Source organism: Pagrus major, chromosome 6 (assembly GCF_040436345.1).
Source record: "Pagrus major chromosome 6, Pma_NU_1.0".
Classification (NCBI taxonomy): domain Eukaryota; kingdom Metazoa; phylum Chordata; class Actinopteri; order Spariformes; family Sparidae; genus Pagrus; species Pagrus major.
This window is the reverse complement of record NC_133220.1, coordinates 28,823,656-28,841,636: the sequence shown is the minus strand read 5'-3', so window position 1 is coordinate 28,841,636 and position 17,981 is coordinate 28,823,656. Positions and strand designations below refer to the sequence as shown.

The following is a 17,981-nucleotide window of genomic DNA, read 5'->3' as shown; positions in this document are numbered from 1 at the left end:
TTAGGCTGTTTGTCGGTGAATAGATGCTAAAACTCCTCAGGACCCAAGCCAAGTTCCTGTGTCTTGCTTGCCACCTGCTGATTTAAGTGAAGGTGGGAGTCAGAACTTGGACCCAGGCTCACTTAAGGTGGACTGACTTTTAAGTTGGACCAGCTATTCTCATTTCTCATTTGAGTGACAAGCTGTATCTCCCCAACTCCCCAAGAGCAAACATGGAAGGCAACTAATGTTAGCTAGCTAAATTAGCCGATTTGTTGCACATGCAGCAGATTTTGAAGACAGTCATGCTTAGTTGACGGCTATCATGAATCTGGTATCACACCATACGGTGGATGAATAACAAGCCAGTGTCTTAAGTCATTTGGCATTAAATGACCAGCAGAAAGTCTACCAGACGTGAGAACCAATCACTCTTGTGGATCCCTAAAACTAAAAATGCCTTTTCGCTTTCAGTTATGATGCTAATAAAAATACACAAGTATACTCATGTATACTATACTAATGAATGATGTAGATTTTTCTTCATTCTATAGAATCAAAGCATTTCAATTAGTACTATATAATGCAAGAAATACACTATTTTAATATACAGGCATTTGGCAAAAAGCCAGAATGGCAGCAGTGTCAGTCAGTCAGCCAGGACCAGAATAGTGAGGAGGACATTCCTGCTCGGCCTGAAATAAAGCCTGCAATCTGAGCTCCCTGAGACAATGAGTGGCAGGCCCAACAATAAACACTGGCCTACCCAAAACAAAGATCAGACAAAGTGGGGCACACATACACACAATTATAGACCCCCAGAAACACACCCAAAAAACATGTGCTCAAACTGTCTTATTTGTAACAGTGTGAGTGAGAAACTGCTCAGGGTTTGAGGTTGTGGGAAATACACTGTACTACTGAAACCATAGTGCAACCCTTTCTTTTCAAAATCAAGGCAGACATCAGCTACCAGAAGCATTTAGCATCATTACTTGACTGCACTGAAACACACACACATACACACACACAGACAGCACAAGGTAATAAAGCAACAAAAGGTGTCTACTTGAGTTTGGGACATCAAGAGCAAAAAGGAAACAAAAGGACAGAATGACTTCCTGTTTTTCTTCAAAGAACTTCTCCACCTCCTGCTGAGCATACAACCAGCTATATACTTTAAGTTAAGTGCAACTGGCGCTCACATCAACCCCAGCCTCAATGTCTTTATTCAAGAGGAAATCCTGGGAAAATCTGAAGCCATGGTTTTCTGAATCCAAATGTTGATCCTTCAAACTTGCAAATTGGGCTCTTTTGAACTTCAGTCATGAATAAAATAAAAAAATAGCTAAAAACTATGAAAGAATAACATAAGATAGGAACCCTGCTACATGGACACATAGTCCTGAATGAAAACCTGCATGTGCAAGGCAAAAAGAAAAACCATTTGGAGATGTGGACCCCACAAGCTAAACAGACAGTTGTAATGTCAGCTACAGCTCAGCTCAGCTCTCCATCCACACTACAGGATGGGCTGTCTTTATAACCACTTTTTGTAATTTTGTAGTAGAAGTAAAATACTTTTCATGAGTAGTTAACAAGAAGCAGCTTGTGAAACTTGTTAATGATGCTCAACTGAATGAATCCTGTGAAACTAATTGTGCAATTTGGTGAAACTACATAAATCCAAATAAAACAACCTTTTCATGATTGCTTCATGAGTCTGTGGCATACTGCGTACAGCTGAAGGGAAATGTTGTAATGTGAGGATCCTGTTTGGCTTTTGTTGGTTAGCACTCGGGATTTACGATATGGATTTTTTCAGCCAAAACGATACCCAATAATTACCTGCAGGTGGCAGGTACCGATAAGATAACCAATAATTTCACATTTTTTCATTTTTTATAAAAGTTCATAACCTATAGTTTATCCACACTGAGGGTAAGAAACACTAAAGATGTAGTGAGCAAAGAAATGGGATTGGCTCTCGTGATGTGTGGCTTTACCCATGTGCAGCGGTTTCTTCTCTGTGTAATGGCGGATTGCAAACCAATTTTAAAAGGGTGCATACCACCACCTACTATATCAAAATGTGTACATGTGGCACTTGTTAAGCCAATGAAAGCAATTTCGCTTAATATTAGCTCTATTTATCAGCTATAATTTAATTATAGGCCGATAACAAATCTTCAGAAAGCACTGTGAGTAGCGATTTTTCACGAACTAGCTCTAAAGGCCATGACAAAGAGAGGGAAATGAATGCGGATGGAGTGACAAATCAAATAATCACCATACAATTAGTCTTGAATGCGAATATTGACAGCAGACGAACACACGGTCAAATATGTTCCTTGCACCTTTGCGTTTGTGTTTTCTATTCAGAGGCATGAAAAGCTATGATTTGACAATCAATGTCCTGGGATGGGGTTTAGCATATCGTCCTTACATCTTCACTTCAGTGACTAATAGTGAGATATGTGATAGATATATATGTAACCAAAAGTACTGTACAATAATAACATACTATAATCTTAAGATAGTTAATTAGTGCTGCAGTGTTGATGAACAGATAATCAAAAGTTAACTTGAAAAAGGATCCTTGCTGTAGCATAAACACAGCATCTAACACGTATGAAATCCATGCTGGAACCAATAATTTTTTTTACTGTTACTTGATGGCAGGAAAAACAAAGGAACCATTCACAACATTACTGCTTTTGCTTCATATAATTTAGCACCAAATTTCACTTAGTTTAGCAGCTGTCTTCCATCGTGACATTGTGGGGATTCCCCCTCAATTTTCAGGGAAGATAACTTCCAGAAACAAACATTTTTCATAGTCTCGATTGCAACCTTGTTGTTGGTGAATATTGCTTTTTAGCTGTTTTCCTGGCAGCATCACACATGATTTTAATGAAACATGGGGTAGTGGGACTACACTGGTGCCAGACGGTTTAATAGCGACATGGGGAGTACTGCCACACAATGAAATTTGGGGATGGGGATGAGGATGAGGAGGACATATGTCAGGCATGTGTGCACAAGTGTGGATTTTGAAAAAGTGAAGCTGTAAATTGTTCAGAGAAAGCCTCCATTTAGGTGCAGCTGTGAAATTCCAGCAAGGCTTAAAAACCAGACTGAAAACACAGGCTATGTCCCTTCGTTTGTCTGTGTGTCTGGCAGTAGAGCGAGACGTCTCTGTCTCTTTATTCTTCTGCATCATTTTTAATGTTAAGGTCCGTTCAAACCATGTCTGGGTTGTGAATCAACAGCCAAAAATAAAACACAAATTCTTTTCATGTCTGCTTTTACGAATTTCATTCACTTAGTTAAGTCTTTCAAATGAAAAGCCTCGGCAAGCGTCACTGATTTAGAGTTAATATTAAAGTCACACAAGGAGCACTTCACCTTGGAATAAAGCACACCTTTCAAAACTCTGGTGGTGACGCAAATGTGAGAGAAGATGACAAGGAAGTGGAGTTGGGAAAGCAGACAGAAATACAGTTTGTGAAGCATTTCAGAAAAGCATCAGTAAGAAACCTCAGTCTGTAAAGATCCAACTAAGATTCAATTTGATTGACCAATCAAACACCCTACATATGTGTGTATCTATATCTATCTATCTATCTATCTATCTATCTATCTATCTATCTATATATATATATATATAAATAAATAAAAGTATTATAAGTCAGCTATGTTCTATACATTAGACGGTTTCCAAATCTAATTATCTATGTCAGACATTAAAGCAAAAAATAATATGGGGTGAATTATCAGAAGAATTAAAAACTGCTCAGCCCATCTGCAAATCATTTACACTTACTGCAAAACAAGATCTGTTGAGGCTATTTATATTAGAAATTTTCCCATAAAAAGGGGCACATAGAAAACAGCTGAAGTATAAAAACCCAAAACTGCTATTTTTCCTGTTGGCTTTTCCTCGAAGTGTACATGATGCCCATAGATGAATCTGGTGAGGGAGAGAAGGTAGTTCAAAGCAGAGAGAAACTGCCTTCATAAGATCGCTTTTCTCCTAGAGAAAACATCCCCCACCCGCGCCCAGCGCACACAACACACACACAGTTCACACAGACTGTGTGTGTGTGCATCTCCCCATACTTCTCACACAAACTGCAACGTGTAGAAAAACCAGAGAAAATAAATGAAGGTGGAAACAAAGAGATGGCAGATTCCACTGTGTGTGTGTGTGTGTGTGTGTGTGTGTGTGTGTGTGCGTGTGTGTCACACAAGCATCTCCTACAACTATCCATCATTAATAGAGACAAAGAACAGAAAGGAACAGGAAAGGACACACGCGGGCACAGATTCAACCAGCTAACACATGGCAGAGCACCGCTGCATCTCTTTCCACCTCTTTATTTTCTATAAGCTTGACATGTTGGTGTTTATGTCGAAGTGGTAACAGCGAGGACACGATGTCGTCCAGAGGAGACCACAGCGACCAAAGAAAATCTGGGCGGCTGCGATCACAGAAGGCTAATATTATGGAAATTAGTTCATTAATCAATGGCTAAACAGCCTTTTATCTGGAGGGCCAGAGCACCAGGGCCTGATCAGCTGCCATGCTGCCCAGTCTGATAACACACACATTCCTACTAGCCACTAATGCAGATGCAACCAGGAGAAATCTCATGTAACCTCAGATAATTTAGTGTGAAGACATGTCAACCATTGTATTAACTTTTGGCAGTATTTGAAATGACACCATGTTGACATAAAAACTGCCTTGGTTGTATCTTTGCCCTTCAGCAGCAGTGTTTGTGTACACGTTTCAACTGTGCCACTCAGTAAAAAAAGATATTCATTTTCAGACCGCAGCGCAGCTCTGACGATTTTCTCTCTTCCCTTCCTTTCTCTCTCCCTCCCTCCCTCCCGCTCTTGTGTCTTTCTCTCCTCCCTCTCTGTGCTCCCTCCCCCCTCCTCTCCCCACCGTCCCTGTTGGATTGGTGGAGTAAACACAGGAAGAGAGCGGGCTCTGTTCCACCACGGCAGAGCTGGGGCTGGGCGTTCCTGCAGAGCTCCTGCGCCGGGGTCAAAAGTTTACTGTGGTTTTCATTTCACCTTTCCTCAGCCAATCACAGAGCCACATTGCCGCGCCTGAACTCTGACCCCTGCAAAGAATTCCACTCAAAAGATGGTCTGACGCCAGTTTCACAACTGCACCCCCTCCCATCTCTCATTTTTCCCCTTACTACTCCTTTTCCTTTCTTTCAACTGGCCAGTTTCATGTGTTGACAGAGCCTAGGTGAAAAAGATTCCAGAAATGAGGTACGAGGGGAAACGGAGAGCAGGAGCAGAGCTGTGGTTTTTAATCCTCACAGCCGCACTTTATTAGAAAACTTTTAATTCGGGCTGCAACTATTGATTATTTTCATTATCGATTAATCTGCTGATTATTTAAATGATGAATCATTTAGTCTAAATAATGTCAAACAAATAGGAAAAATGCTCATTACAATTTCCCAGTGCCTAAAGTGACATCTTTAAATTGCTTATTTTGTCCAATCAAGTGTCCAAAATCCAAAGACTTTTTATATATGTCATAAATGACAAAGATAAGCAGCAAATCCTGACATTAAAGAAGCGAAGCAGATGTTTGAAAGCAAATAATCGATTATCAAAATAGTGGCTACTTTTCTTTATACACACAATACAATAGTTGCAGCTCCACTATAAATACCTCCTTATCTCCCGGGTGATGAATGGCCAACCTGAAAAAACAATCAAACAAACAAAAAACAATATGGCAGAATTTACCTAAAAATCAGAGAACAATGGATAATATTACCTTCTGTCACATACAAGACAATTGTAATCTTCTACTTTTCAAGCCCAGTGCAATAAAACCTGTAGAATTATGAATTATAAAAAAAACCTGACATAAACCTAATTCTTGCGCAATTTATAGGGTCTCCTACTTTACTCTTTGGTTGGCGTTCTTTATGTTCCTTCATTGCTTTTCAGAGCCTACCACACACTCTGCCCACCACATGCCGCTCAGTTCCAGGTTAACATTATTAAAAGTGTGTTTAAATGACTTATGAGGACAGGCGGGATACAGGGGTCACAAGGACCAAGTGTTGAAAGTCAGCCAGAGAGAGCAAACTGGGGGGAGAAAGAGAGGAGAAGCTCTGCTGAGCTTGTATCATAACACACAGGAATCTGTTTAGAAATCAAATCAGAGGTGCTCGATCTGACCAGACACATGTACACACACACACGCACATGCCGAGCCATAATCCAACTGTGGGTTTGTTTTTGTCTTGATGACACTGCACTCTGTTCCCATCTGCTGACTGATTAAGTCTGCACTGCTAATCAAGTCCCTCACACTGTAAGGGAGCAGGCATAGGACAACACACACAGACACACTCTAGTCTCTGCTTCAAACTGCTGTATTAGTTTTTACCCACAAGCAAAAAGAAAGAAGGAAAAAAGTTCAGGTTCAATGTTCTTGCAGACCTGAATACTGCTCAAAGTGAAATCAAATTGATGGATTCAGACACTTTCAAACTGTCAAACCAAAAGTATAATGAATAAAAGAAACATACTGCAGACTGTTAATCATTGTGATGTTTTCATACTGTAAGGTGGCTTGGATTAGACCTAACTGTGTTAAATAAAACATGTCTGCTATAGCTGTCCATGGTAGAGCCCAGCCAGTATATCAGTATTGCCGTATCTGCTATCCAAAAGTGTGATATGAAAACTTTTTTTTACAGAACATAATGCAGAAAAACGGATGCTTGAGGTAATTCATGATTATTAAATTCCCAGTAAAGTTGACTGTTTCAGTGCACCGATGTCATTTTGGACTGAAGTTTATTGTTAAACTGCAAAATATCCCATCTCCATTATAGATGTATCATTGTCATAGGTGTTGATAACCACATTAGAAAGGATCATTGCAAAAAAATGTATGTTCTTGCAGATATTCTGAATATCTGCCAATATACATATATTAGAATTTTTACCCCCAAAAAATCCATGCTTGGGCTCTAGTCCACAGACCAACCATTTTCCTACAGTTAGAATCAGAGTTTTGTCAAACTGCTGTTGGGACCCGACATAGTTGAGCCTTTAAACGTTTCGTATTACTGTTGTTGTTTTTGAGTTTTTTTCTCTTAAAGCAGCATAGAAAAGTGCATACATCTATTTATGGTTTTTGCCAGAAATAAAAAAACAACAACACAATGTTGACAGTCTTCTCAGGTAATCATACCCGTTCATATTAGAGACCAAATGAAAAAATCCTGCCTCGCTGATCTTGGTTAAACTGAACCTGAACACGGACTTAACACAAAGCATCAACACTGGAACTGGTCAAGTTTTATTGTGGAGGCCAAAATCTCAATCACAATTTGCCCTTGTAAAACTGTCTGCAGCCTACTTATGTCACCGTCAGAAGAACTCAGAACTGGTCCCTGTTAGACACATCCAATGCCAAGTAAAAAAGCTTAACAGCAACATGTAAGCACATGTTATTTGTAGCACTGCTATGGAAATATGAACACATTTCCCATGAGTATCTGTAGTTAATTTACCAAATTATTTCACTGAACTGGATCGATTACATCAAAATACGTATTAACAGAAACACACCTGCAGAGCGAGGCAAATGCCGTATCCTGTATCTTACAGGATGTCACAACACAAATCATGAAAGGTGACATTTTTTAAATGGTCCACTCAAAGTGCATTGTTGATCAACATGCCCTGAAGCTCATGAGTGGAGTTCACTGTGATGATATACTTCTTTGTGCACTGGCTTTAGTAAGAAATTTGCATGGAAGCAATAAAGATATATCCTGCTGCTAACATGTGATGCAAATAATAAAGCAGGATGTACTGCTCAACTCATACTAAGATTCAGAAGTGGCACTGAAACCATTTTTTCCTCAGCTAAGTTACAAATAAGGTACAAATAAGGAACTGGTTGCAAAAAGTAAGATTATCAATTATGAGATTGATGAAAAAACTAAGAAAACAGCAAGTCATAAAAGACAACTGCTGTACACACTTTAGGTCTCCTGAAAAATGGGTAAGGAATCTTCTAGTCTGTTTTTCATTTTTAAAAACTACTGAAGAGTAAGCCTTGTATCCCGCAGTGACTGTCTTGTTATTACAATGTTTTGCTCTGTCAAAAGAAATTTACTGACGCTTACCAAACCATGTGGGTTGACTTCATCCACATTGGGCCAATACACACTTATTGTGATCTGCCCCACTGACTGTGTTTTTGGCCCAAACAACTGTCAAAAGTCTGCCATCTCTACTTAAAACCAAACTCATAAATTGCTCTAAATAATGCTGAATGTTGGCCACAAGAAACGGGGTAGTAAAGACTATTAGGTTGGTGCTAATTAAACAGGGACCTTAACTTGACCTATTTTAGTCATACTGCAGTCATATAGAATCACTTGTTCAAGTATGGCAATAGTAAATAGATGAGCATATATGAGCACGACAAAGCGCTGAATGGAAACATGGTGATCACCAGCCAAACGTCGAGCCATTTCCAAATTTAATACTGGATTGAGTGGCCAACTTTAGTGAGTGTTGTTTTCTATATAAACGAGCGCATTGGTGCGAAGCCTGATGTGGTGTGGCAATGTCAGGAGGCAAGTGTTGGCTCGGCTATTCTGAGGACAACGGTAAGCTCCAGAGCGGCAACCTTTTGATTAGAGTGTTGCCTTAACGACTCGCCACATACACAGGGTGACGTCACCCAACATACTGAAAAGCAGTAATGGTGAAAAGCACATTTTCCACTTCACCGAGAAAAGGGGAAAAAAAAATCAGCCCAATTAAGAAAAGAGTGTTGTTGAAAAAAGGGATAATAATAAATTATCTGACGCATGCCTTGCCAGTGTTGACATGCTGTAGTAAGTCTGGAGCCTTTAACGATGGCGTGGAAGTCTGTCATTCACAACTTGACTTTTCTTTGAACTCGAGCATGCAATAAAGTAGAATCAAACTTGTGGAAACTTAAACTGCTGTCTAGCACAGTGCTGTGAGCAAATGTCTGCTCACTTACTGCAACTTTAATTAAAGGGGCCTTTTTAATTGCAGGTGAACTATAAGATAGGAGGGGCTCAGTGCCCTTACAGTCCCAGCTTGCGTGGTTACATACGTGCACATATCCTCTTACAACTTTGACTGCAGCACCATGCCTGCCACAGCTGCCTCTCAATCCAGTGAGACCGGGGAACCCCACCCCACTGCCACATAAGTCTAACATTAAACTGTTTCATCTCAGAGATGTACCGGGAGAAAGAGCAACAAAATGTAAACAAAGGAAATAAACGCAACCAACCATTTGACACTGTTGAATTACAGGCGATGCAGTGTTGAGGGCAAAAGAAGGTACGTTTTGTGAAGATTTTGGACAGAGCTGTGGTCGAGGAGAAAACTCCTTGTTGTTTTGGTTGCAAACTTACTATTTCGCCTGTGCAAACAAATCTTTTTTTAAATTCTTGCGTATTTGAAGTAGGCAGAGTACACATGGGACAAGAAAATCAGAGAATTGGGAGAAGATGGAGTGTCCATGAAGAAGATGGGAAGTTCATCCAGAAATGACAGTGTGTCTTTTCTCTTTCCTTCTTCACCAGCCTCTCTTTCTCCTTCTCTTTATGCTGAATAACAGACAGAGACAGCATCTGGTAGCAGTTATCTCACAAACCAAACTTTTTTTCACCCTTGCTGTCTCTCCCCCAAAGCATTTTTTTTTTATAAAAGGGGGCCCTAAACAAAACACAAACAAGGTCTTGCTAACATTTTACAATGGTAACAAAACTAGACCGGGGAGCTACCCTCCCACTGGCTTGTTCAGGTGAACCCATTTTACGAGCATTCTTCAGCTGGGGGAGCGAAAGTTAAAGGGGGAGTTGAAGTTAAAGAGGAAGGGCAAGGAGGGGAGGGGGACAAAGCTCTTGGCACCCCCTTCCCTAATAAACTCTTTCCTTCGTCCAATCAACGAGGACTACAGAGAGTGAACTGTTCCAAATCCTTGCTGGTTATAAACTGGAATTGGGTGCAATGATTGCTTCAGGCTGCCCGTTTGGCTTGTAGAAGTGTGCATGGCTCACATATGGCGCAGCTAGCCTAACACTTGGGTATTACCTCAGAGTTGAGGAAGAGGGGACCGAGGGGATGAATGAGATGTGACTTCAAATAGAGTCAGAGTGCAAACTGCACCGCTTGACTTGAGACTCAGCTGTCTGGCTTCCTCTGAATAGTGAATAAAAATCTGGTTTCAGCAGCTCTCATCGTCTCACTCTCACTTGTTTGGGCGAAGTAGCTGTAAATATTTTAGCAGAGGAAACACGACTGTCTTGTTGAGCAGAGTTTCTATATTTAGCTCAACAGAGGTAGGCAGAAAAAGCCAACCTACCTGTTGAGTACTTGCACACCAGTGTGTGGTATGAGCACTTTAGCAAACACAAATGCGGATCACTGTCAGTGCTTGAGTGACCTTGAGATGTGGGGACTAAACAGGATGTTTTACAGAGCTTGAGCTGACCGCAGGAAACTTTTGTGTTTTTAAAGCTTGGTTGTAAAAACAGCCTCCACTGACAAGTCAGAATCGAGTCTTCATGGTAAAGAGCAATGATTCAGAGAATCCAACTGTTGAATACTTAGAAATAGGCCAAGGTAAATCACATTAACATTGAAGAAAAGAACGAATGCTGGAAAACGTAAAGATGTTGTGCTACTTAAAACTTATCAGCCAGAGGCCACAACTCTGGGGTTTTCCTTGACTACACTACCTGTACTGCTGCCTAACAAAAAAGGTACCAAGGGCGTGGAATCATATTTCAATTAGGGGAAACAATCAGGCTTTCCTTTCAGCTCTGTTTGTCATCAAGAGAGCTCACAGAGCCACTGCTCACCCACGCTGCTATTAATCTTAAATTGAACACATACCACATGACCAATTGGCAATTACTTGAAACGAAACTCACCATCTCTGACTCTCTGTAGGCACACAGGCTGACGAAACGCTAAAAGAATGCCACCCATTCAGACATCAGGGATGCAAAAATGCAGCTTGACGAGGACAGATAAGAGACAGATACCAAAAAAACAAAAGTGGAAAGCTCTGCATTTATTTTTCGTCCTTTCTCTGACACCAGCCAGAATTTAAAAGTCAGCAGCAAGTGTTGCGAAATGTTTATAAATTCTTGTCTTATATGTTTTTAATTATTTTAAAGATTACATTTTGAACACAGATCCAACTTTATAAGAGCTCCACTGAGAAACACTATGTTTAATTCAGCCTCCAGAAAGTGCAGTTTGAACTTAGAAAGGGCTGGACATGGTGCTCAAAAGGAAACTGGAATCAGTGCACAAAATCAGAATTGACAAAATTCAAACATCCATCTTTAATGAGTAGTCACAGATGTCATTGAATAAATTCATACAGCCGGCCAGCCAATTCTATTTTTTTTTATTATCTGCCATGCCTGCTCCACAGATTTATCAGTTTATCAAGTCAAAATATTTTAGATTTTTATAGTTTTGTTGACAGGATGCAAAAATATAAAACATAAAAACTAACCTCTGTGAGTATTTACTAAATATCAGCAACGGCACTTAATGTAAGCTCATTCGATTATCAATCAGGCGATGTGATGTAACCACAGAATCTGCCAGCGCAGAGAGACTTCTCCCAGTCCCATGAGAAAAAGTGATAAGTTAATGAATTATTGAGAGCACAGGGGCCGGCAGACAAAGAGCAAAAGCCATGCATCCCAGTCACTTCTTCACCCCATCTGCAGTCAAAGAATCCCCCCAAAGATTGATTCATTGTTAACGCAGCCTGACACCCTGTGTGAGGGAGAAAGAAAGTGGTAGATAAAGGGACAGAGAATGGGGGACAGGGGGCTCCATTTGCCAAGAATATGCGCAGAAGCAGCTCATTGGACAGGTTCCCACAGTGGTCATTCTACCACTTACAAAAATACCACATACGTGGGCTTGAGTAATGGCATTCCATCAGACTCAAAATAAAGACAAGTTAGCTCATCTGACGGCTGACGACTGCCAGCAGCACCATTCTCACATGCCTATTCCCAGCTACACGCCATTTAAATGCTCACATTATTGAGATAAAATCTCAATAATCGTATTTGCAGGAAAAATTCCTGTGACAATCTAGTAGTTAGACCATGTGTGTAGCAGTATATGACAAAAATGCCTCGATGACTTCAGAAACTCTTGCATGGAAATGAGCATTGAGCTGTAAATACCTGCAAGTATTGGCAGGGATGGCCCCAGGCGAAGAGAGCGACAGCACACCTAGACCTCAACCGTTTCAGTGGAATGACTAAGTTCCCTCTTCATTGTCTGCCTACATATGAGCACGCTCTCCAAAAATGTCCTCTTGCCACCTCAAAAAAACAACAACTGAGATCTCAGCAGCATACACCTTGTCGAGCACACAGAAAGCAAACCTGGACTCTACCTGAACCCTGCAAGTGTTCATCCTCCCCTGCGCTGAAACACATCCATCTCCCTCTGCCAGTCTGCCTGTCTCTCTCACACACACATGCAACCTAAATATGATTTATCAGCGGTGAAAACCAACATTTATCATACTGTGATGGGTCATTATACCAACCGTTGTAATCACGAGTACGTAATCTCACTACAGCCATGAAAATAAATAACAGATGCTGTAGAATCTCCAGAGCAGCCATGCCGAGCCAGACAGTTCAAGTTTAGTTGTAGGCAGTAGGGGACAGTGATGTACTGGTAAATACAAGTTGGTTAACATTATACATTTAATACCAACCAAGATATAAAAGCCATAATTTTTCTTTTCAAATGACGTGATTTAACATCAACTGAATTAGTTTGTTGTTATATGTTAGATTGGGTTGCATTTTGTGGTGCAAATTAAAGGCAAGACAACTATTTTACAAACAAAACGTAGGTCCTCTAAACGTGTTTAAGTGTGTTTACATTCATGGTGGAGGCTACACACCCGTAACAAACGAGCAATACACGCTTTTATTTTTATTTTGTAACCCAGTACAACTACTGCTGCGGTGTAACTAACATTAGCTGTACATTTCTGCAGCTCTCATTTTAACCGAAGCTGTCTGCTAAAAGAAAACACAATGCCCAAAGCTATTCGGCTGCGTTGCGGACAATGAACACAGTCTAGTGGTGCTGCAAAGTTAACACGAACGTTTTGAAACACAAACGAGTTCACTCACAGGCAGTGTTGAGTATTAACAGCTAGGCTATTGCACCCCAGCGAATCTGAGAGGCTGTATCTCGTAAACTTTGTAGCTAGCGGATAATAGGGACACCAACAAACACCGTAGCCGACACGAATGGCACATTATCAAGCCAGGCTTCACGTCAAATATGAGCTTATTTGTATTTTCGGAGCCAATAATATGATGAGAAACATTCCATAACAAATGGACAGTGGTAAGGTGGTTCATTGTATCACGGTAGCTTTAAAACCACAGCCTGCTCGGAAGCGGAGCAACACACACACTGCCTCTGTGACAAATTTGCGCTTTCAAAACACACACTAGCATTAGTTCAAAACTTGTGTTTTAACGAATTATACACCATTAACAGAAAACTCACCGGCTTCGACGCTTTCATTGAGTAGACCAGTTTCTTTTACGCCTCTACAAACTCTCCGCCATCTTCGGCAGGACCGTGTTTGTTTAAATGCGAAACACTCCCAGAGCGGAGGGAGCCAGCTTGTAGCACAGCGACAGGACTTCTGGGTAATGGAGTCGCTTTCCTTCTCAAGCCGCGGCAATCAGTGTGACACGCTCTGCGAAAGAACTACACCAATACCCATAGGCGATATGAGCAGCAGTCACTGATATTATTAGGGGAGAGATTTAAAAATGTATTTATAGGCTGGCAGAAAAGCAGCTTTATGCAAATGATTTATCAAAGCCATAGAGTATTACATTATTATGTTATTCAATATAAATATAATTGCATAGAGTATTTTTCACAAAATGTAAAATAAAAAGTTATTTTTTAAAAATATTTATATATATATATACATGTTATTTTAAAATATAATTTAAAGCAAGTGGGCATTTCGAATTTGGAAAACATGTAAATATTATTTGAGGTAGAAGCATGGTATAAATATCCAGGCAATTTGACAGGATCAGTCATGATATGTAATGCTGCCTGTATCAAGCAGGAATAAATAAAACTGGAGAAGATAAATTTGCAATCATGATTTATGGTCTCCGTGGCTTGGCTAGGCTACATACTATCGTGTGCAGCCCGTTAATTCACAGATTCTGGGTCCACTGTCAGTCATATCAGAGCCCTTGAGTGGCCACAGAGTATTGAGGAAAGTAGCTCCATGGTGATCTCTCAGGCACACTAGCTTTAAATGTTTACTACCGATGAGGGAGGGCCAAAGACAGAGGGAGAGCAGCAGAAAAGGGGTTGAAGAGAGTAAGGAAGAGAAGAGGCAACATTCAAATCAAGGCAATTAGCTCCTTACTTGCTCTTTCCTGTCTGAACATAATTCTCTTGCAATCAGCATCAAAACATTGAGGTAGACAAAATGTAAAGGTGTGTATGCAGGACAGAAATATCCATACAGATTGTTTGGTTAAACATAGCTGCTGAGAAAGCATGAAGTTCATCGCCACTGTCACAACATTTTAGGTTATGCCACCACTTCACAAAATGAACTCTTACTTTGCAATTTTTGGCAGGACATAGAGTCCTCACTGGAGTGCTACACAGCTTATAAATATGGAAGTCACTCATACAATTATAAGCAATATTGATACAAAACATGATTAGGCCTACATATAGCTAAATTCAGATCAATGTAGATGGTTTGGTAATGGTAAAGGTAATGGTTCATGACATGATAAAATCACCCAAAGTGAAAAAAAAAACAACAACTAAAAAACCTTGCTGAGTGTGTGTGTGTTTTTGGTCTGTTTGTATGTGTGCCTGAGTGACAGAGCTTCAATTACATTCCACGGAGACCCAAAGAGGGGCCCAGTGGCCCTCTGTTTGTGCCCCCTCCCCCACAAAACATGGCAAACTGACCTCCCCCCTCAGTGAGTGTGAGACACTTTATCCCATCCCCCCTCCCTACACAGCCTCTCTACTCTGAAAGGACAGGAGATAACAGTTTGAAAGGACAGGAGATAGCCCCATAATCATTAATGTATTCAGATTGGTTTACCTGCAAACAGCCAACAGCATGCCTTTCTTTGCTCCAAACCCATTCCCATCCCCCAAATTCTCAAGGCTAATGCAGATGCAATAAAGCAAAAAGAAGCATCTTTACTTGCAAAGACAATAGATATTTAACAACGGACATTGTGTATTCTATATTACATGATACTGTGAGTTTAATTTTTGTCTTTAAAGTTCAGTAAAACAAACCATTGTGTTATCAACTGCTGGTTTAGGCCTAATCCGTAGGCCTATTTTCTTCTCAATGTTTCCCTTTTCATTGACAATCAGTTTCTGATCCATTGCATGTAAACTACATTTTTAAGTGGAAAATTAAACAAAATTATATTTCTGTTTAAAATGCCTGAAATGACTTCTGAATTCTCCTTTTAGGGATTAGATGCCCATGTCTAATGATTACTTATACCAAAGTCTCAGTGGTCCCTGGTGATTGATCACAAAAAGTACAAGTCTCAAGTAGTGGATAAAGAAACATTTTGCTTTATGCAACTTTCTGATGGTTTAATCCATTTTCTTTGGCAGTTTAGATTAATAATGATATTACTGAGTCAAACTACAGGCCAGCAAGCGACCAGGAATATTTACTTCTCTAGAGCATCTGCACTGAAAAGGAAACAGATGATCGAAGTCTAAAACCACTTATACTTACGGATGTAACATGCAAGGCCTTGAACCCATTGAAGACCTGAAGGCTGCTCAAGGACTGGTCTGAGCAGTGAAAGTCTGGCTAGGGCGCCATCTTGTGGTCCAGAGGGCTCGTTACCAGTCGGTCGCTTTTGAAGCTCGTCGTCTGCCGTCTGGAGACCGAACGGTACCGTAAGGACAAACAAAGGTGACAGAATATAAAATGTAGTTAATAACATAAAAATAATATTAATGTTTTTTTTTTTTTTTAGTATGGAAGTGTTTTACACGTCGTCGTTAGCCGAGTTATCCCTGTTGAGTGTGTCTAGGGCTCCTGCCTAATCAGTTCGCTAACTTTTAAGCTAATTCTTAAGCTAATTAACTTTAACTACGCCTTAATTAGGAAAATGTTAAAGTCAGTTGGTGAGAATATGAAAATGAAAAAAGCTTCTAAAGTAGGAAAATACATTTTACAGTTTAGGCCTATCTTGTCCCATGTCGACACATGAATTGCTTGCAACTAAACTAGCAATGAAATTTAGTGAGACTAGCTAAATAAAACTAGCTTAACTTTTATCATTTGACATTTAGACATTGTGGGCTAAAACTTGGTATCCTGACTTTGTTGATACAACCCACAATCACTCTTTCCAAGGCTATTTCTTTATTATTTTGTACCATTTGTATTGAGCTGTTATGTTTCACTAAAGGCAGAAAAAAAGTCAGCACCATAACTTCTGAGGCCTTGGTAAACCCCTGCAGTGAAATCCTAAAGCAATGCTGGATAGTCAACGACAGGAACTGTCCACAAAGAACCCAAAGTTCACAGTTTGTTATTTGTTTGGCCCTATTTTGAGTTTTTTAAACAGAAAAGGTGGGTTTAAGACATTACAACTTGTTGACATTGTGCTTACACAAGGTACATTCATAAATTAATTTGTTTTATCAATTTAAGATTAAGTGGCTCAAACTTAAGTGCAGGTAGTATTCTATCATATGATTACCGTTTTTGCATATATGGTTATGATTAAAATTCAGATTCAGATCTGAATCTGGCGGTTCTTCTGTGCACTTTGCTGTTACAGAGATTTGCCACAAGAGGCAGCTGTTGTCTGTCTTCATGTAGAAGGAGAGGCCACAGTAAACTGCAGGCAGGTGCTTCTGAGCAGCCAAATCTTATAAATTATAAAAAGCAGAGCACAATTATTACTATTGCCAGCAACAACCAACTAAAATAAAAAAATAATTCCAGCATATAGGCCTCATGTTTCAACTGCAGGGAAGCAATGACCTATGTGGTAATAGCAACTCTAGTTTAAATTGGCTTTGCTAGTTTTCACAAAGTTTATATTAAGTCATAATCATTTACATTTGATATTGCACAAATTGCAAACAAGGCTGCAACTAATGATTGTTTTCGGTGTTGTTTAATCTGTCGGTTGTTTCCTCAATTAATCGGCTGGTTGTTTGGTCTATTACATGTCAGAAAATGGTGAAAAATGTCCAACAGTGTTTCCCAAAGCCCAGGATGATGTCCTCAGATGTCTTATTTTGTCCACAACCCAATGATACCCGGTTTACTCTCGTAGAAGAGTAAAGAAACCAGAAAATATTCACATTTAAGAACCTGAAATCAGATCATTTTGACTTTTATGCTTAAACATTATATAAACCAACTAATTGATTATCAAAATATTTGTTTTTGAATTTAATAGTTGACAAATAATCAATTCATCTTTGCAGCTCTAATTACAAAGTTAGCCCCTACCTGCTAGCTGTCTCTATGCTTGCAGCCCTCTGGTCTGTACAGTATGTTTGTGGAAGCTGCACACATATTGCACAAGTGCAAAAGTATGAAACTAAAGTCATGAGGGTTTATAACACTGTGAGATGTGTAAGCGAAATGAGTCATGTCAAAATGAGACAGGGTTTTTCATCACTGGCCAATGTTGAAAAGAGGTGGGAGTGAAAATAAAAATTAGATTAGGCAAAACGTGACACCTCCTCCTCGATTTATGAGATTATTTTTCAAATGTAAAGTTTAATGCTGTCCTAACATATTTGAATAACGTTAAGCTCACATCTCTTAAAATGTACAGTAGGCAAATGGAGAAAACAGGAAGCTCCTAAAATAC

The 17,981-nt window shown here is 39.8% G+C and overlaps 1 protein-coding gene across 2 annotated transcripts in view; it reads right to left on the bottom strand.

Moving 5' to 3' along the window:
• The window catches only part of LOC140997785 (nuclear receptor coactivator 3-like), a 32,400-nt gene extending 18,731 nt beyond the window's left edge, over nucleotides 1-13,669 (bottom strand). For both annotated transcript variants that reach the window (XM_073467813.1, XM_073467814.1), the window contains exon 1: nucleotides 13,612-13,669. The gene's annotated coding sequence lies outside the window, so the exon portion shown is untranslated. The remainder of the gene's footprint in view (nucleotides 1-13,611) is intronic.
• Between the last annotated feature and the right edge of the window lie 4,312 nt (nucleotides 13,670-17,981).